At 44.9% G+C, this 21,827-nt stretch overlaps 1 protein-coding gene across 6 annotated transcripts in view; it reads left to right on the top strand.

Annotated features, from left to right (window-relative positions):
• The window catches only part of ST3GAL3 (ST3 beta-galactoside alpha-2,3-sialyltransferase 3), a 1,285,176-nt gene that overhangs the window by 167,965 nt on the left and 1,095,384 nt on the right, over positions 1–21,827 (top strand). For 5 of the 6 annotated variants that reach the window (XM_078661151.1, XM_078661230.1, XM_078660924.1 and 2 more), the window contains exon 2: positions 18,285–18,368. The gene's annotated coding sequence lies outside the window, so the exon portion shown is untranslated. Of the gene's footprint in view, positions 1–18,284; positions 18,369–20,694; positions 20,847–21,827 lie in introns of those variants that run through there. The other variant, XM_078661002.1, reaches the window with a different exon arrangement.

A 21,827-nucleotide genomic window follows, 5' to 3' on the forward strand; every position in this document is an offset into this window, starting at 1 on the left:
AGACTCCAAGGCCCGTGCCTATGGCACAGATAACCACCCTGCACTCCTGCATAGGACCTGCTGTGTGTCTCCCTGTGCTTTAATTAGCTGCCCCCTTGCCCTCTTGTAAGATCTTTTTCATGTCAGAGAGATCACTTACGAGTAGCAGACACACTTTCATTTGATAGTTTGTCTATCGTTTCCCTGCTTTTATCTCCCTGTTGTTTGTACTGCTTTGTTTTCATAGTTTCACCCCCTGCAGCCTTCCAGTTTCCTATTCAGTGTGTGCTCCAGCCTGCTTGTGCCCTGCTTTCCTCCCAGCCTCAGGTACTCTCTTGTTTATATTTAGCCCGTCTCTGCAACGCCTTTGTCCTTGCACAGAGCAGCCTCCCCCGTTACCTTGCCTTGTTCTGGGCACTGCTCGTGTGCCTGACAGACTGTCTCAGACTTTGCTAGATTGCTGACAGGGTGAGGGAGTGTCCCAGAGAGAGCTTCGATGGAGGATGAGGGAAAGGCATCTTCTTTGGCACTGGCTTTGAGTGTGTCAACGAGGTCTGCGAGAGGTAGGGCTTTAAAGGATGACCATTGCAGGTGACAGAGGATAATCAGACGAGGTGTTGTCCATGTGCTGTCCGATCTTTCGTATCTTTTCACAAAAGAGGATCACCTTCAAACTCCTCACCCACGCACACAAAGCACTCCACAACGCCGGACCAGCCTACCTGAATAGCCGACTCAACTTCCACACCCCCACCCGCCAGCTCCGCTCCGCCAGCCTCGCCCTTGCCACCGTCCCCCCGCATCCAACGAACTACCTCCGGCGGCAGATCCTTCTCCTACCTCGCCGCCAAGACCTGGAACACCCTTCCTACCCACCTACGGCAGACCGAAGACCTACTCGCCTTCAGAAAACTCCTCAAGACCTGGCTCTTCGAACAGTAGCGTCACACCCCCCCCTCACCCCCCTCAGCGCCTTGAGACCCGCACGGGTAAGTAGCGCGCTTTACAAATCCCCCTGATTGATTGAAAGAGGTGGCTGGTGGTGCACTTGTCTGTGGAGTGTGGATCGAAGGTCAGACGGGTTGAGACTGTGTTTGATTGACTTGACGAGCTTTCTGCTTCTGTTGAGGGTTTCAGTGTTGATGCTGGTATGGTACTTTGCTTTGGCTGATGTGATGAACTGTCTGCATTTTGTGATGATGGACCTCTGTGCCATGAGGTTACTGAGAGTTCTGTTTTTATTCCACTTTCTTTCCTGTCTGCAGATGTGCCTTGCACTTGTATGTTTTAGTAGAGGTATGGATATTCAGTGTTCATTTTTTTTAAAAACATTTGTATATTGTATTTTAACTATAACAATAATATGATAATAACAGAGCTGTCTCTTGAAGACAATTAGGTTTTCATTAAGAGGGGTACAGGGAGTATACAAGGAACAGCCGAAAGCCTCAGCGGGTGAATTTTGCAGGGGCAGTCACCAGCCTACTACGATTGGTGAAAATATCATTGCACTACAGATGAATGGTAATCGAGGCCACCCCACTTCAGGGATCTCTGTCTCTGAAGTTGAATCCTCTTAGTGGGTGAAAGAGGCATGCCTCGGGGAAGGGTTGCCGTTGGGGTTGTCTATTGGGGAGAGAATACCATGCACCTCTCTCGATCCATGGGAATAAAATGCACCTCTCTCGATCCATGGGAATAAAATGCACCTCTCTCGATCCATGGGAATACCATGCACCTCTCTCGATCCATGGGAATACCATGCACCTCTCTCGATCCATGGGAATAAAATGCACCTCTCTCGATCCATGGGAATACCATGCACCTCTCTCGATCCATGGGAATGCCATGCACCTCTCTCGATCCATGGGAATACCATGCACCTCTCTTGATCCATGGGAATAAAATGCACCTCTCTCGATCCATGGGAATACCTCGCACCTCTCTCTATCCTTGGGAATACCATGCACCTCTCTCGATCCATGGGAATACCATGCACCTCTCTCGATCCATGGGAATAAAATGCACCTCTCTCGATCCTTGGGAATACCTCGCACCTCTCTCTATCCTTGGGAATACCATGCACCTCTCTCGATCCATGGGAATACCTCGCACCTCTCTCTGTCCTTGGGAATACCATGCACCTCTCTCGATCCATGGGAATAAAATGCACCTCTCTCGATCCATGGGAATATATCGCGCCTCTCTCTATTCTTGGGAATACCATGCACCTCTCTTGATCCATGGGAATACCACGCGCCTCTCTCTATTCTTGGGAATACCATGCACCTCTCTTGATCCATGGGAATAAAATGCACCTCTCTCCATCCATGGGAATACCTCGCACCTCTCTCTATCCTTGGGAATACCATGCACCTCTCTCGATCCATGGGAATAAAATGCACCTCTCTCGATCCATGGCAATACCTCGCACCTCTCTCAATCCTTGGGAATACCATGCACCACTCTCGATCCATGGGAATAAAATGCACCTCTCTCGATCCATGGCAATACCTCGCGCCTCTCTTTATCCTTGGGAATACCATGCACCTCTCTCGATCCATGGGAATACCTCGCACCTCTCTCGATCCATGGGAATACCATGCACCTCTCTTGATCCATGGGAATAAAATGCACCTCTCTTGATCCATGGGAATACCTCGCACCTCTCTTTATCCTTGGGAATACCATGCACCTCTCTCGATCCATGGGAATAAAATGCACCTCTCTCTATCCTTGGGAATACCATGCACCTCACTCGATCCATGGGAATAAAATGCATCTCTCTCGATCCATGGGAATACCTCGCGCCTCTCTCTATCCTTGGGAATACCTTGCACCTCTCTCGATCCATGGGAATACCTCGCACCTCTCTCTGTCCTTGGGAATACCATGCACCTCTCTCGATTCATGGGAATAAAATGCACCTCTCTCGATCCATGGGAATACCTCGCACCTATATCTATCCTTGGGAATACCATGCACCTCTCGATCCATGGGAATAAAATGCACCTCTCTCGATCCATGGGAATACCTCGCACCTCTCTCTATCCTTGGGAATACCATGCACCTCTCTCGATCCATGGGAATAAAATGCACCTCTCTCGATCCATGGGAATACCTCCCACCTCTCTCTATCCTTGGGAATACCATGCACCTCTCTCGATCCATGGGAATAAAATGCACCTCTCTCGATCCACAGGAATAAAATGCACCTCTCTCGATCCATGGGAATACCATTCACCTCTCAATCCATGGGATTACCATGCACCTTTCTCGATCCATGAGAATACCGTGCACCTCTCGATCCATGGGAATACCGTGCAGCTCTCTCGATCCATGGTATTACCATGCACCTTTCTCGATCCATGAGAATACCATGCACCTCTCGATCCATGAGAATACCATGCACCTCTCGATCCATGAGAATACCATGCACCTCTCTTGTTCCATGGGAATACCATGCACCTCATACCATGCACCTCTCTCCCTCTGCAAGTTCTATAGGAATGCCTCTCTAGTTCGATGGGAATACCATTCACCTCTTGAGCCATGGGAATACCACGCACCTCTCTCGATCCATAGGAATATCATGCACCTCTCTCGATCCATGGGAATACCATGCACCTCTCTTGATCCATGGGAATACCATGCACCTCTCTTGATCCATGGGAATACCATGCATCTCTCTCGATCCATGGAAATACCATGCACCTCTCTCGATCCATGGGAATACCATGCACCTCTCTCGATCCATGGGAATACCATGCACCTCTCTCGATCCATGGTAATACCATGCACCTCTCTCGATCCATGGGAATACCATGCACCTCTCTCGATCCATGGGAATACCATGCACCTCTCTCGATCCATGGGAATACCATGCACCTCTCTCGATCCATGGGAATACCATGCACCTGTCTCATTCCATGTGAATAGCATGCACCTCTTATGCTGTGGCTTGTCCCAGAACTGATGGGATACACACAGCACTAGAAGGGGATACTTGTATTTGTTTGTTTGTAGTACTAAAAAAAAGAACAGGCATTTGTCTTACGAGTTGTGCTATTGTATTTCCCCAAAGTCCTCAATAACCCTTCTACCTCCAAATGTACCAGTGGCACAAATACAGACTGGTGGGACATGTCCTCCCTAGGAGGTGCTTTACGTGACTCTCTTTAATGTGTCCACCTCTATTTGATAAAGCCCGTCCGCCTCTCCTCCTGCTTGAGGCACATCTGCCTCTCCTCCTGCTTGAGGCACATCTGCCTCTCCTCCTGCATGAGGCACATCTGCCTCTCCTCCTGCTTGAGGCACATCTGCCTCTCCTCCTCCTTGAGGCACATCTGCCTCTCCTCCTGCTTGAGGCACATCTGCCTCTCCTCCTGCTTGAGGCACATCTGCCTCCCCTCCTCCTTGAGGCACATCTGCCTCTCCTCCACCTTGAGGCACATCTGCCTCTCCTCCACCTTGAGGCACATCTGCCTCTCCTCCTCCTTGAGGCACATCTGCCTCTCCTCCTCCTTGAGGCACATCTGCCTCTCCTCCTGCTTGAGGCACATCTGGCTCCCCTCCTCCTTGAGGCACATCTGCCTCTCCTCCTGCTTGAGGCACATCTGCCTCCCCTCCACCTTGAGGCACATCTGCCTCTCCTCCTGCTTGAGGCACATCTGCCTCTCCTCCTGCTTGAGGCACATCTGCCTCTCCTCCTGCTTGAGGCACATCTGCCTCTCCTTCTGCTTGAGGCACATCTGCCTCTCCTCCTCCTTGAGGCACATCTGCCTCTCCTCCTCCTTGAGGCACATCTGCCTCTCCTCCTCCTTGAGGCACATCTGCCTCTCCTCCTGCTTGAGGCACATCTGCCTCCCCTCCTCCTTGAGGCACATCTGCCTCCCCTCCTCCTTGAGGCACATCTGCCTCCCCTCCTCCTTGAGGCACATCTGCCTCTCCTCCTCCTTGAGGCACATCTGCCTCTCCTCCTGCTGGAGGCACATCTGCCTCTCCTCTTGCTGGAGACACTGAAATGCTGCAGATTGATTCTGCAGACCTCCCTCTTCAGATGTCCCAGAGCCTCTTGTTGACCTCTCAGTAAGGGATACAGGGTGTCAACCAGTGCATGTCTTCAGAATCACTTAGGGAGCAGGTACATTACACCCTTCTGACCCCATCTTAGCTGCCAAGGGCAGTGCATTAGCTTCCTTCTCAGGGAACTGAGACTTTCCTTAATTTTCCGTAATTTACAAAATCTTCTTCCTCAGTTTCCTGCCCATGCTGGAGGGAAAGTATGGGAGTAGCAAAAAACCCTAAAAATAACCCTTCTAAGTTCAGAAGATCAATGAGCAGTAAAGAGACCTTTAAATGTAGTTTGCATCTTGTTCATTTGCTGTGCATTCAAAGACAGAAGGCAAATGACAGACTCTGCCTTCTGGCCAGCAGCTTTGTATTATGTTTAAAGTTAGCTTGATGTTTACTTTTCTTTCTCTGGCTGCAAATTGAGAAAATGTATGTGCCAATCTTGCTGGGTTCTCGGAGTGTGAAATAAAAGGCTGTGAGGTGCCATTTTTTTCTAGCACTTAACTAAATGTAAATGCCTGTAAACGACTGTACACAAGTTTCAGAATATATCAGTAGTTAGGAAAGCACACATAAAGCGAATATCCTGCAATTCTGAAGTGTGGTGGAAACAAAGATTTAAATATGATTTAAAAAATAATCAATACACTTGGTAATGCCGATTTTCACACTTCTTTTGTGTGCTACATAGTTTTATCAGTAAAATAGTATGTCTGTGCACATTTAGTGGTCATGTCAGGGGAAAATGTGTTGTCTGTAAATGGCAATGTTATGTTAAAATGTGTATGAAGCGCATGGTTACGACATTGAGTGCCCCCTCGCTAAGATTCCAAGAAACCACAAACTTCCAGCTGCTCGCAATACACTACCACACCATGCTTTAGTAATATATGTGACAATGTGCTCCAAAACGTACCATCAGCTACATACTACAAACTTACCACTCTCCTGCTGAACACCTTTGCTACTCTTGTTCATTGTGTGATGCTTGGATTGTGCACAATCCCCCTGAATTCAGTGATGTGACATTAATAACAGCGCCTTTTTCCAGAAAACTGTTCCATCACCATTGGCGCGCGCCAGTTGCGAAAAGTGAGGCACGCATGAGCCTGTATGGTGCACTTCTGGTCAACTACGATGTTTCTACGCATATCTAGAAGGAAGCAGCGCACTGTCATGTAAATAGCATCTACTCATATGTCAGATTTTACTTCTGCATTGAGTGTCTGCTGAATAAGACTAGGCTTCACCAATGTAGCATGTATACAACAATATTTGCAGTACTGTAATTATTATATCATTTGTAGTCACATCTTTTTCCCCCCCCCTATTTTTTTATAGACAACACAAGTCAACTAAACTTAAATAGAGACTTTTTTACATCAATAAAGTACAACATACATAGTATTTTTAAAAACATAATATTACATTTTTCTGCAGACTAAATTATTAGCAAACAATCAGACACAATATGTAAGCAAGAAAAGAGAAAGAAAACAGCGAGAGAGAGAGAGGAAAAAAAAAGGGCAATAATATTAAGTCAAGAAGAAAGTTCCCCAGATTTTATTCAGCTTCTTAAGCGACTGAACCCCTCTAATTCTAGCTAGGGAGGATTCCATAACATAAATTTCATTCACCACTGACCACCATTCACATACATGAGGTGAGTTCGTAGATATCCATGCCCTAGCAATGGTCAGTCTCGCGCATGAAACAAGAACAGTTAATAATTCTTTATGTAAGCCAGTAGAAGATTGCATGCCGAGTAGTCACATCTCAACAACACATTATAGCAGGCTTTATTTAATAGGACCCACTGAAAACAGCGCAGGGACACGTTCAGAGGACTTTTCGCAATAATCTACAACTGCACAGTGATTTTCTTTTATTTGTTTTTATTGTTTCACAACAACAACAAAAGTGAAGCCAGTAAAACTGCATACTTCTCAGATCCATATGTATTCTGTTCACAGCCATTGCAGAGAGTACTATGTCAGCAGTTCCCCTGATATCCTGGTTGTAGAAGCAGTTTTGGAGGGGAGGGAGTGAGAGGGCCACTTCTCGAGTAGTGCGTTGGCCCGGGGTACATCAGACATAAACAAGCTGTGAATATAAACCCAAATAACGTTCATAAGTTGTGAGGTCCCACCTATATGCCTGCATCCCTGGCACGCTGGATTCCATCAATATAGGGGACCTGGGGGTCAGTCATATGACCCTTGGACACTGATGATTCGGTGCTAGCAGACAGTTCCCTTCTGGGTGGGCGTGTCTCATTCTTGGCCTCCATGTTCATAATATAGGTGTCCCAATTTTCACACCCCCTCCTGTGCCATTCCCTTAGCATGCAATGGTCTCCGCACACGTATTCAACCATTTATCCATGTCTGGCGCCGTGGGTGCTTTCCTCTGCATTGCCATCTGCTCTTTGAAGAGAACAAACACACGCTCTATAAACTTGTGTAGGTGTTTAGCTCTTTTGGCTTTCAGACGCAGGCAGGATTCGGGGTGGGGGTCAATATGTGGCCTATGATGGTCGCAATTTTCACCCATGTCAGTTGCAATGATGGGCATTCCCATACCAGGTGGTAGAACCCAACCTCAACCACTTTGCACCTGGGCCATTCGGGGGTTGGATCTAGGGTACGTACGCTTGATACTTTGGGGGGATGAAAAGGCATGATGTGTGTAGTTAAATTGTGTAATGCAGAATCTGGGGTTTATGGACACCACCTTTACATGTTGTAGAGCTCATGCCCAGGCTCTGCCTGTTAATGGGTGAGAGAGAACTACGTTCCACCGGTCAGCGCCTTCCCCACATCCACCCGAGCATTAGTCATCAGTACCACATATAGTGTTGATATAGCTCGACATCTTCGAGTGAGTGTGAGTAGTGTGTGTAGAACGGGCGATTGAGGCGGTTCCCCTCTCTGGTGCCCCATGTAATTCTTACAATGTGCTGGGTGGGGTGATAAGTTAGAAGGTGACCCTCGCCCAAAGTGTATGTGTCCAGGATGTCTGTGAAGGACAGGAGGGTTCCCTCATGAAAGAGATACCCCAAAATGTCAATCCCTGCCGTGTTCCACAGCATCAGGTCGTGTTAGGCAGCCAACTCTCGCATGTCTGGCAGTTGATCCAAAGTAATTAATGGTGAGATGGTCAGGGTTACGCCCATGCACAGACCGATGCCAACAAGCACCCGCTGTCATAATCAAACTTGATACTCTTTGTGGAGGACAAGTACGGTCAGCTAGCCAGGTGTAGACACTCGGCTCACTGAGCCTAGATCGAACAGCTGTCTGCTCAACGCCCAGAGTCATATCCAACCAGTGTAGTGGCCATTGCAGCTGCGACACAGCGTAATATAGTTCTATACTAGATGCGCCATTCCCCCTCTCGAGGAGTGGTCGCTGCTTTATGGCTAGGGCCACTTGTCGGCGATCTGCTCCGCCATATCAAATCTAATAGGAGGCCGTTTAGTTCTCAAAGAAAGCATTTAAGGAGCATAATTGGCAGCGCAGCAAAAAAATGCAGCAGTCTGGGGAGCTCTAGCATCTTGGCTATGGCCACCCGTCCTAGTGGAGACAGGGTGGGGAACACCAAAAAGGGTGGTCGCACTGCCTGATCCACGTTACCTTCTTTGAGGGCCCTGTCGGTGTGCTATATATAGAAACCCTGATATTTAAATGTGTCTTCGTGCCATTTGAGTAAGTGTTCCGGGGAAACATCCCTTTGGGGCTCTGGGGTCGGGGCAAGTGGGAACAGGCACGATTTGGGCCAGATAACTCTGAGGTCTGAGACGGCTCCAAAGTTGTCTAGTAATCGCATCAAGTCTGGCAAAGAAGCTCTAACCTCACGCAGAAAGACCAACACATCATCTGCGTAAAGAGACACAATGTGGTAAATGTTTAGTCCTGTGCATGCAGCCGCCTGCGGCAGGCTGGTGGCTCCATGGCAATCACAAAGAGCAATGGTGACAGTGGGCAACCTTGGAAAAATTGGGAAGCTGTCCGATATCAACTAACCCATTTTTACTCTAGCTGTCGGGTTGGAGTACAGTGTGCGGATCTAACCCAAAAACTCCGCCCAAATCCCACGTGCTGCAGTGCCGTTAGTAGAAATTCCCAACTCAGGGTATCAAAGGCTTTCTCAATGCCAAGGGATACCCTAGCCTGTCATGTGCCTCCGGTGGTGTGTCATGGATGATTTGTAAGAGCTGTCTTATATTGAGGAAAGTACTACGTGCTGAGATCAATTCCAGACTGATCGTCATTGACCAATGTGCCAATAAACGGGAGCAGTCTGTTGGCGGGTATCTTTCCCAGGACTTCACAGTGAAGGTTAAGGAGGGACAGTGGGTGGTACGACTGGACATCTATTGGATCACATCCCTGTTTGGAGATGACCACTATTAGCAATTAACATTGCAAGTCTGGGAGCTGGCCATGAAACCTGGCTTCATCAAACACCTCCAGGAGGGGCTGAGTAAGCAGGATGGAGAGCGTGGCATGGTATTCAACTGGCAGCCCATCCGTGCCCGGGGTCTTATTATGGGCTATTTGAGCTACAGCTAACTCCAACCTCTTCCAGTCGAATGGGCTCTTCCAGTCGAATGGGTTCTTCCAGTCAAATGGGTTCTTCCAGTTTGGCTCTCTGGAGTGGAGACAGGCGTGTTAATAGGAGTCCAGTCGTGAATCCAGGTAAGAGGTCTGGGGCATCCATTACTCCATACAGTTTGGTAGTAATCATGGAATGTTTTGTTAATATCAGCCTGCGTGGAGGCCAGTGAGCCATCATCATGTCTTATGACCCTGTTTGGGTTGCGCTGCTGGTCTTCCTTGACCAACCATGCTAATAGTGTGCCTGATTGGTCGCCTTCTGCATAAAGCATAGTCAGTCGGTGTTTGTAGTCATGTCGTCCCAGTCTGGTCTAAGCTTCTCTATGCTGTTCACGTAAGTGTAGGAGATGCTCAACCCCCTTTTCTCATACAGCTACTGCTCTCTCTAAGGGGCATAGTTCCATATCCACCGTTAGAAATGTGTCCCGTAGTGGCCGTCGGACCGCTCAGGTAGCAACCAGGCAACGATCACTTAACACTACTTTGTGTGCATCCCATTCTGTGGCCCTGAGGTAAGTGTATGAAGTGATGAATGTAGAGAGGCCTTCACAGAAGGGTGGGTCTTTTAATACTTAGGTCGGAAGTCTCCAGGTAGGAATTGGCGTGTGTGGTCTGTCCCACTGCAGGACAACTTGCAGTGGGCAATGGTCCGAGAGCGTACGGGCCAAGTATTCAGTGGACCCAGTTGGTCTGTGCAGAGAATCAAGTCGAGCCTGGATTGGAGGTTGTGAACCGCAGAATAGAATGAATCCTCAAGGTCTGCTGGGCGTCCCAGCTTCCACACATTGTGTAGGCATCTCGACATTAGTCAAGTCCATAAGTATTGTGTAGTCCGGCACCCGCCGCGCCCCGCAGAGGGGAAGTAGAGCGTTCCTAGATCGCATCTGGCGCACAGTTGAAGTCTCCACCCCAAAGGCCCATCGCTGCCGGGTTGCAAAAAGGCACAGGAGTGAGCGCATCAAAGAATTCTGTTTGATTGGAGTTGGGTTTCTAGATCCCCACGAGTGTTAGCTGTGCCCCATCTATTTGGTTCTCTAATACCACGTCTACCCCCTGCATCTGCGCGGTGTCATTATACTACTTAAGGGAACCCTGGTACAATCCATATGAGCACACCATGTGCGAACTCCACGGAGGCTGTACCATAGACCTGCACTCTCCATTTAGCCCAAACTTTCTGGAGTTCGCTGCTGGAAGATGCGTTTCTTGCAACATGGCAATGTATGTGTGGTGCCGCTTAAGGTATGTGTAGATTCTGTAACGCTTGGCAGGGTTTGCCTTGCCATGGACATTCCATGTTACAGCATTATATTGTGGGGTAAGATTGTCAGCACTTGTCCCCACACATGGTAGTGTGCGTGTCAGGCCTGGGCTCAAGGAGTTCTGTACCCCATTTTTACAACAGTTCGTAAGTGAGTAATGCATAACTCCCTCTCAGCAATGTGCACTCCACAGTAGTCGATATTTGTACAATGGCTTCCCAGAAACAAACCTAAAACAAGAAACATAATGTAGCAATTGTGCCTCCCCCAGGTCAGGTGACATATGAGTCCCAGCCAGTTGCCCCATAACAAAAACCCTAAAACAGTGAAACTATACGACGGACAAAACATGCCCACTTTGAAGTCTCTCGGTGGGGTGTGGAAGTGCTAGTGTCCACCTGCTTTTATTGCTCTAAACATTCAGCGGTAGCTTCCCTCTCGCGATGTACGTTCCTCTAAAGAAGAACTTGCTGGTTTCCTATTCTTTAAAACGGAAGAAATACGGTGGCATTAGATACACGACCCTGGCCCCCCAATTTTGGAACGCCCGCCCTCCCTATTTGGGCACGGCGGATTCCTATACCCAATTTAGGAAATTACTAAAAACTTGGCTTTTCTCCCACGCTTACAATTGACACCCACTCACTGTCTGGTACGGCTACCGTTCTGCCCACAGCGCCAAGAAACCATCTGGTGAACGCGCGCTCTAGAAATAAATTTTAACATAACACCTACCCCACAGCTGAGGCCCGATACAAGGAGTCCCCATCCACCCTCCCAAGCTTTACAGCTTACCTTAGGAGTACCCAGGCACGTCAGGAGCTCGCTCACGTTGGGACCTTCAATACCTGTGTCATAGGTCAACCGTCCATCGCTAACTTGGTAGTTTTTAATCCAGCCAAGGCAGCCCATAACAATGCACTTTTTGTGGATTATTGCCCTAGACTGATTTAAAATTCCCCCTTCAGGCCATACAAACCTTATTCCCACAATAGATGGCAGAGCCTACCTGGCTGGACACATCTGGAGATCTTGGTTTGGGAAGCCTGATGATGAAGCATGAGACTATGTGCACTACACAGGAGTTGATATGTGTACAATGGTGTCACAGAAACAAACCTAAGACAACAAACATAACATAGCAATTGTGCCTCCCCCAGGTCAGGTGACATATGAGTCCTCAGCCAGTCGCCCATAACAAAAACCCGCTATCTCATGCCCTTTTGGATATGGTAGCTCAAGTCTCACCTGCTGTGTTGGACGACCTTCAGGCATCCCTCATGCGGTGCAGAGCAGGAATATCGACGGAGAAATATCGTGGGACGTTAATATCGCCGCAGAAATATTGTTTGGAAGAAATATCGACAACAAAAATATAGTTGACCAGAATATCGACTGACAGGTAAGTAATATCGATTACAAAAATAGAGTTGTAATAAATATCGTTTACAAAAATATAGTTGACAAAAATATTGATTTATTAATAATGTTATGTATTTTAGTGTTTTTAATGAGAATTTTATCATTTTATTATGTTTTAGAATTCTTCTAGTTATTAATTTATTTTGTTTAATTTTGCGTTATTAGTTCCGTTGTGGGTTTATAGGGGAATAGGGTAGGAAGTTATTTAATTATATAAAATGTATTGATTAATTAATTTGTTAATTTATTAATTATTAATAGTTTAATAATTAGTTGTTAATTTCAATTAGTCAATTATTAATTATGTTAATTGTTTAATTAATTTTAGGTGTGTGTTGTGGTGTTTATATGTGTAAATGGTGTGAAGGGTGGTAAGTAATTAATGTTTTTATTGAATAATTATTAAATATTTTAAAATTTATTACCATTAATTAGTCATTATTTTTTGTAATTGTGTAATTAATTTTAGGTGTGTGTTGTGGTGTTTATATATGTAAATGGTGTGAAAGGTGGTAAGTAATTAATTTTTTATTGATTCATTAATAAATAATAATACAATAATTTTCATTAATTAATTAGTAAGTAATAAATGTAATTGTGTAATTAACTTTAGGTGTGTGTTGGGTATATTATAGTGTTAAATAATGTTTAATTAATTCTTTTTTATTATCTTTGTTAATAATATATTTACATTGATGTATTAATTATGTTAATATTGGAAATTATATTTAATTAAAATGTTGATAGTTTTGTTTTTTATTGTTTTGGGATCCCGCACTTTCCCTACTATTGCACTCACTGGAGTGGGAATATTAATTTTTACCCCTCCGCTATCCAGTGCTTTCTCTACTGTTGCACTCACTAGAGTTGGAATAGTCATTTTTACCCCTCCGCTATCCAGCGCTTTCCCTACTGTTGCACTCACTGGAGTGGGAATAGTAATTTTTACCCCTACGCTATCCAGCGCTTTCCCGACTGTTGCACTCACTGGAGTGGGAATAGTAATTTTTACCCCTACACTATCCAACTCTTTTCCTACTGTTGCACTCTCTGGAGTGGGAATAGTCATTTTTAGCCCTCCGCTATCCAGTGTTTTCCCTACTGTTGCACTCACTGGAGTGGGAATAGTAATTTTTACCCCTCCGCTATCCAGCGCTTTCCCTACTGTTGCACTCACTGGAGTGGGAATAGTAACTTTTACCCCTACGCTATCCAGCGCTTTCCCTACTGTTGCACTCACTGGAGTGGGAATAGTAATTTTGACCCCTACGCTAGCCAGCGCTTTCCCTACTGTTGCACTCACTGGAGTGGTAGTAGTAATTTTTACCCCTCCGCTATCCAGCGCTTTCCCTACTGTTGCACTCACTGGAGTGGGAATAGTAATTTTTACCCCTGCGCTATCCAGCGCTTTCCCTACTGTTGCATTCACTGGAGTAGGAATAGTCATTTTTACCCTCCCTCTATCCAATCTTTTAACTACTAATATTTTTATTTTGTTATTAAATGTATGTATAATTTTTTTAATAGTTTAATGTGTTAATTAAATATAGAATATTGTATTTTATTTTAAATTATTTGTGTTTATTTTATTTTGATATAATTAATAAAGTTTATAAATTAAATAAAGATATTTAATAAAATGTATTTAAGTAAATATATGTATATGTACACATTTTTTGTGTTTATATTGATTAAATTAAGTATTATTTGTTATAAATTCTTAAAATATATATTAAATTAAATTTTTTGTTATTAATAATATTAATAATTAATTAATTTAATGTAAAAAAAATTAAAGTCGATATTTTTTTACATCTATAGTTTTTTACATCGATATTTTTGAGTCAATATTATTGTACTTACCTGTTTATGTATAGGGAGTCGATATTTTTGTAATCAATATTTTTACATCAATATTTTTGTTGACTATATTTTTATCGATATTTAAACTTGGAAACCCCTCACGCAAGCTATTCAGGACATCCACGTTGCTGCAAAATTCATAATACGCTCAGGACTAGATACAACCAACTGTACTAGACGTACAATGGGCACCAGTTCAGCTGTTTGTCGCTTTGCCTGGTTGACATCTACAGCTTTTTCTAGGGACATCCAGTCATCTTTAATGGACATGATCCATTAATCGACGGATCCTGCTTTGTATGGGAATAAAGCGGACTCAGCCTTGTAATGCTTTAAAGCGAGCAGCAGCACAGCGTGTTCCTTGAGCTTGTCTGCTCGCACCAGGCAATTCCACTCGCTTTCAATTTCTCTGTGGCTACAATAGAGGCTTTCCCCTCCATCAACGCCAGAGTACTCCTCCATCCTACCAAGCGTTTCAGCCATTTAGTGGCTGAGATCGCAGTTCCCAGACAACGAGGTCAGCCGGGACAATGTGTAGCTCAGTCACTCGGCCCTCAAGGTGCAGAAACCGCAAAGACGCTTTAATGGATCCTTGCCGGCTCACAGTCACCCTGTCGGAGGCAGGATCTGATATTTCCTCCCAAGGGTGGCTACCATTACAACAGACAAGTGAGTAATGAAATTTTCTGCCAAGACTATGCCCTTCTTTTTCTATTTATCCCGCTGCACCTTTCACCACCGTCAGGACAGCTGACCGAGGGCCATCTATATGTCTTACGGCAAGAAGTGCAGGCCTTTTTGGCCAAAGAGGCTGTGGAAAGAGGGTTCATGCTTCAGAAGTAGGAACTGAGTGTTTACCTCTAGTTCTTCCTTGTGCTGAAGGATGCCTTCGTCCAATTTTAGATCTATGGCCTCTCAACACCACCTTCTGGAGGACAAATTTGAGATGTTATCGCTAGGCCATGTCCTGTCTGCCCTGGAGACTGCAAAACACTTCCTTCCAAATCCTCCTCCTGCTGGCTCACAGGCTCTACCTGTTGTTCATGGTTGGCCAAGAGCATTTTTAGTTCGCAATGCTCCCCTTTTTGCTCACTAGCACCCCTCTGGTGTTTACAGAAGTAATGGTTTGTGGCTGTTGAAGGCGAGGTATCTCCAGCCAGACATCAACCACCTTCAGATGATTTAGGGTTTTTTGGGGGTTCACTATCAATGAGCCAAAGTTACACCAGACTCCTTCGCAGACACTTCCTTTCCTAGGGCCCAATCTGAATACTGTTCTTTTTTTGCCTTTTCCTAAAATTTGAGAGTCCAGGACATTCTGGCTGCTACCCCAATGTTTCAGCCTCTGTCCTGGGTCTCAATGCGGCTAACTCTGAGGCTGCTGGGATTATTAGCCTCCTGCATCCTGTTTGTCACATGCCCGATGGAACTTGCGGGCTCTACAGTGTGACCTGAAATTCCAGTGGACGCAACTTCAGGGACATTTATCTGATTATATCTAGATTTCAGAGGAGACTGCAAAAGATCTGCAGTAGTGACTACTGGACTGTGTTTGTGTCAGTGGCAGGCCCCTCTCATTATCCCACCCACAGCTGGTGCTGGTCAGGGAAGCATCACTACTCAGTTGGGGAGGCTTCCTGAGAGAGGTGCAGACCAGAGGACTCTGGTATCTAGTGGAGACTCGACTCCACATCAGCTTGTTTGAGTTGAGTGATTAGCTTGGGGTAAAAAGCATTTCTGCTACCATCAAAGGGTAGCTGGTATTAGGAGCTCATAGACACCACCACCACCAAGTGGGACTGCATCAAGCAAGCAGGGTCTTGGAACCTGTGTGCCAGGAGGCCTTGCGCCTCTGCAAGTGGCTGGATTGTCAAGGGATTTCCCTGGTGGTGAACCACCTGGCGTGATCTTTAAATGTCAGTGCGGACTAACCCAGCCGCATGCGCCTAGCGCATCACAAATGACAGCTACACCAAGAGGCAGCGCAGGCTGCCTTTCAGCAATAGAGAGAACCATGGCTCCATCTTTCTGCCACCACCAAGAACGTGCAATGTCGATACCTCTGTGTAGTAGCGTTTCCAAAGCAGCTCTCATTCGGCGGCACCTTCTGAGTGAGGTTCTGGACTCCTGTATGCCTTCGCCCCACTGCCTGTCCTGCCTCGGGTTTTGAAAAAGACCAGGAGGAATGACTGGCTTACGTCATCTTAGTGGCACTGGATTCAGCCAGGAGAGTGTGGTACCCCGAACTCCTGGGCATGAGCATCAGTTCTCCGACCAAGCCTCCTCTTTGGAAGGGCCTTATGTCTCAACAGCAGGGTAGGGTTCTGCACTCGGGCCTGCACACTTTGCATCTACATGCTTAGAGATGGAACTGTGACAGTGGACTGCCTTTGACTTGCGCCCTATGGTTGTTGATGTCATCATAGCGGCGAGGTGTCTCCACTAAATCTGTACGCCAGATGTTGGGACACATTTGTGGATTGGTGTGGCACCCCACAAATAGACCATTAAAACACAAAGTTGACTGAAGATTTTCTCTTTGTTTTGTCTCTTGCCTAGCAGCCACTTGTTTTGGACACTGTTAAAGGCTACACATTGGCTATTTAGGCCCTCTTCCGGTTGCCGGATCAGCTTTTATGATTTAAATTACCATTTGTGATAAAGCTTTTGAAAGGTTTGCAACATTTATTTTCACCAAAACATTTTGTGATTCCTCAGTGGGACATGAATTTAGTCCTCACCTTCTTGATTTGCACCCCTTTTGAATTGTTGCACAGTACTCCTTTGTGTGTTCTGGCTTTGAAAACAGTCTTTCTCATCACCATAACATTGACTAAAGACGTGTGAGGCAGCTTCAAGCTCTGTGTGTAATTCCATCTTTATGCCACCTTCTTTCCAGATAAGTTAGCTTGTAGAAACCAAGCTTCCTTTCTACCGAAAGGGTTCAATGTTTTTCATCTCAGTTAGGCTCTCATCCTTCTGGCATTCTTTGCTCCACCTCAACCCTATAGGGAGGAAGAGAGGCACCATTGTTTAGACTCTAAAAGAGCTTTGAATTTCTATATTGATCGTACCAAGGCGACGCCGAATGGATGATCAGCTCTTTGTAGGGTTTTCTAGAGCAAAGAAGAGTAATGCGGTGCAAAAACAGACCATCTCCCTATAGATTGTTCTCTACTAAAAGAGCTGCTATGTGCCTGCTATGAAGCAGCCTTTAAAGGGCTTAAGAGCTCATTCACACGGCTACTTACACTGTACATCTGTCAGAAAGCCACATGGGTTTTGGTGCACACCAGCATGAAGCACTACTGCCTCGATAGTCGGGTCCGTCAAGAGGGAAATTTGTCTGCTCGGTCGTGCTGGACATTTTAGTCTGAGCAAGTTCACAGACCCGTCCGCTTGGGAGGTACTGTTATGGTATCTATCCACAGGGTGAGGAATCTGTCGTTAGAAGTACCCTTCAGAAGAACAAGTTACTTACCTTCGGTAACAGTCTTTATGGTGGATGCGCTATCCAACCTCCGATTCCATACAGACCATCCCATCTCTCCGTTCCGTGAACTGAACTCTTTTCAGATCTAAAAATGGCTCCGATCCAGAGATGTGCACTCGGGTCTTACCAATTTGTGAATGGGCTGTGTGTGTCTGAGGGCGCGAACGGCCTAGAAAGCAATTGACATCGCAACGCAATTGACATCGCAACGCATGTATGTCGCTTATATGCTGGCCACCGCATCACTTCCGGAGTAGTGACGTCTCAGAGCTGCACACCACCACCTACCAACAGGCAGAGGTACAGTTGAAAAGTTTCTGGATCCAGTCTGACACCTGGGGAATATTCACAAAGGTAGGAATCTGCACTTGGATATAATATCCACCAGACAGATCCGTACCAAAGGTAAGTAACTTGTTTGTCTTTCACTTTTTTGGTGTAGGGAGAGATTGGGTCAGAGATGTGTGTTGTGTTTTTAAATTGTATCTTTTACTTCCCAGCCTCATGGCTTTCAGTTGGCTTGCGTTGATGTCTGGAAACCCCCCTCTGACTGATATATCTCCTTTCTTTTAGATCATGCTGGTGACAAGAAGATAGAAACGCCTCACCCATGACGGAGACTTGGGACTGAGTCTCAGTGCCAAGGAGGATGAGGAGGTATTTTTTATTTATTTTACTATTACGTCCTACAGTTTGTGTTAGAGATGCATAAGGGAGTAGTCATAAAAATAAAATATCTCCCAGCCCCACTTTGAATGGTATGGGAGTAGGTGAATGCGCAAAGAGGCAATTTCAGTACTTTCTAGAGAGTTCCACTGGAATTGCTTCCCCGAGCAAAGTTTCCTTCCTTCTTCCTTTATTTTTTTCCTTCTTTCCGTTCCATCTATCTGTCCTTCTTTTAGTTCCATCCTGCATTCTTTTCGTCCTTCTTTATTTCCTTCATCGTCAGGCATTGCGGAGCTTGTTGTAGGTGTGAGATCCCGCGGTTGAACAAAACCGCTGTAATATTCACCACAATTCTTCACAGGCAGAAGAATAAACGGCTCGCACTCCAGTAGACCTTTGCAATTTTTCTTTTATTTTCTCATACTCGTGATTAGGGTAAAGGCGATAGACCAACGCGTTTCGGTCTTAAGAAAAGACTATGATCACGGTCTTAATCAGCGCTGAAAACAAGTGCCCCTAAGTATTATGGGAGATGTAGTGTCCCATGAGTGCTTTTCATTACCTTTTGTTTCTAAAGTGAAAGTGCTCATTTAAACAAACATTTTTAAGACATTATACAGTGAAGTACAAAGGTAATTTTGTGATTATATATATTTTGTTTACCTAATAGGCTCACAAGTTCATTCAATAATTTTCCCAAGTGTTATATCTCCAGTTCATAAAGTCCAACCCACCAGTGGGTCAGATGTATTTTTTTCTTCCGATTGTTTATAAATTTAGAACCCTCTGGTGGGTTGGTAATTCCATGACTCGTTGGGGCCCAATGAAGACTTTGCATCGTTTTCCATTGTATGCAAGTACTCAGTGAAGGTGCAATTGTTTCTTTGAGTAACTCCATGAAGGAAGTTAGTTCATGGTTTATAAATGAATGCATAGTTCTACTGATTGGTTAAGGTTGTGAGGTGTTAATGTTCTCAATTTAATGATATGACACGATTCTTTTTGGCGGATACTTTTTTCCTCTGTTTCCACCACCCTCATTTTGTGGCACCGTTTCTATTCCATAGCATTTGAGTAACTTCCAATCACTCTTGTGATATTGCTCCATATGTTTTGCCACAGCATTTGTTCTATCCTTGTTAATGGTGGCTCGACATGTTCCAGCATTCTCTTTTTTCAGCTCACAAATTGTACTGCCTACATATTTGAGGTATTAACCTCAACAATTGCCTACACCACTTTTTTTTCAGTCGTTATAAACAAACAAATAACAATTCTAAATTTGTTTGGGTACTTTTATTTTACCCTTTGACTTTTTATCATAACTTTATATTTATGTTCTTCATTTTGCATGTGTGAGAAAAAGACTAATTCGTTCTACACAAACTGACATATATACATACAAACTCTATACAAACAATTCAACATATTCTATATACATTTCTTCATAAACCACAATTTGCAAAAAGACAATCTATAAATCTTTGCAATATTCTTCAAAAAATAATCACTGTACATTACACCAATGAAGGACAATGTAAGGATCAGTTTAAAGAAAAAGAGGGGAGATTGGTCATTTTAATGATCATGCACTGGTCGGTTATCACTAGATGTTCCTACTCTCTCCGTCTCTAGGCCGACGCGTTTCGAATCCGGGGAACAAGTTCCCAGATTCTCTTCAGGGCTCTCTCTCTTATCTGCAAAAATGTGTAAAGAGACAGATTGAATTCTAGTTGTTTGTCTGGCTACTCTCTCCTCGTGTCACCTCTCAATTGTTAATAAATGTACCTGTTTTCCTAAAAGATCAATTCTGTGGGTTCACTCCTTTCTTTTTTTGAACTGTAGCCTGTAGTTCCATTGATGTGAATATTCATCTACAGCATTAAAGGAATTAAAACATCACTAAAACTGATTCTGACAGCCAGTTTTTGTTTTCAGCCATGAATCATTTTTCTTTCTTTTAAAATGGATATGGACCAATCGATACTTTAGGTTTCTTGCTCTGCGGTAATTTATGTTTGGTGTTTGCCCATTAGTTTCCTCACAGTATTGTCCAGCTGCAGAATCTTCCAGTTTTTGTTGAGGATTTTTGATATCGCTATCTTTATTTCCTTCTACACATTCTTTCCTCCATGCTCACCATTTGCTTATCAATCAATTTTCTTAGTCATGTTTATCATTTCTGTTCCTCTGTGGAACTGTTTGTTGGTTCCATGCCAACCAATGCCCCAACTTACACCTGTCTAATGCTATCTTCTTCCTTGTAGTGTTACTTATTAACTTCTGTTTCTGTCTTGTAACCTGAGCGTCACTGATCAAACTTGAGAGGGTTTTTAAAGAGCAAGTTTTTCTGAGCAGAGGATCCCGCTGGAGCGGAAGTAGCACGTGCTTCTCTGTGCCATTGGAGCCACAGACTGTGGGGACTGCTAGCCTCCTGTTGTTCCTAACTACCATTTGCTCTCTATACAGGTACTTCATGGTCCCCTGATCTTACCTTTACTGCCAGCTCTCTGTACAGGTTCCACATGGTCTCCAGCATTACCTTACATATTGTTTGCTAAGTATCACCTGTGCAAGTCCCAGCCTTTTCATAAAATTCATGTCCCTCTCTGTGGCACTTTGGCTAAAGGTTGCGTCTTTAATTCACAATCTCTTTAGTGAAAACTATGTTTTAGAGCCTCAATATTTTCTAAATTCACATGTTGTGCATTAATCTCTCATCTAGTAGTTGGGTCCTGAATTGTCTCTTCTCTCTCTCTCTCTCTATTTGTGGGCATCGCCGTGGGCCACCAGTGGGTGGTGTGAAATTTTTCTGTGACATCAAACATGCTCCCCGGAAGCTCCGATGCATGGTTTGCCATTGTTGGATTTTTTTTTTCAGCCATTTGGTCTGGATTAAGGACAGAAGAATTCCAAAAGAATCGCCAAAAACTCCACCGAACTTCAATTTAAGCATTGAATTAGACAGAAGCAAATTACCAAAAAAATACTCAAAAAACAAACCACTTCTTGCTCTTGTTCTAATTTCAATCTCATCTGGTGTGCTCTTACGCCTGATCCCCGTCCCCCAGTTGCATATCATGCCTACTTACTCATGACTCCTGTCTCGTGCCATGATGATACGCCTGATCCTCCCTTGCAATCCTATATCATTCCTCTTACCTTCAAGCACTCCCATCTGATAACACAAACACCGTTGTATTCTTTACTCCTGGTTCAACTTCAGTCTCTTGTGGTGTCCTCTTACTCCTGATCCCCGTCCACGAGTTGCATATCATGACTTCCTACTCAGGGGTCCACTGTCCTGATTGTACTCCTGATCTTCCCTCCTAGTTCTACATTATCCCTCTTACTCCTGATCCTTCCCATCTTACAACTCAAGCACTTCCTTACTCCTGGACAGTCTCCTCCACCAATCACGGATCATAGCTTATTACTCCTTAGTCTCTG

The sequence above is a fragment of the Lissotriton helveticus genome, chromosome 1_1 (genome assembly GCF_964261635.1).
Source record: "Lissotriton helveticus chromosome 1_1, aLisHel1.1, whole genome shotgun sequence".
Taxonomy (NCBI): Eukaryota; Metazoa; Chordata; class Amphibia; order Caudata; family Salamandridae; genus Lissotriton; species Lissotriton helveticus.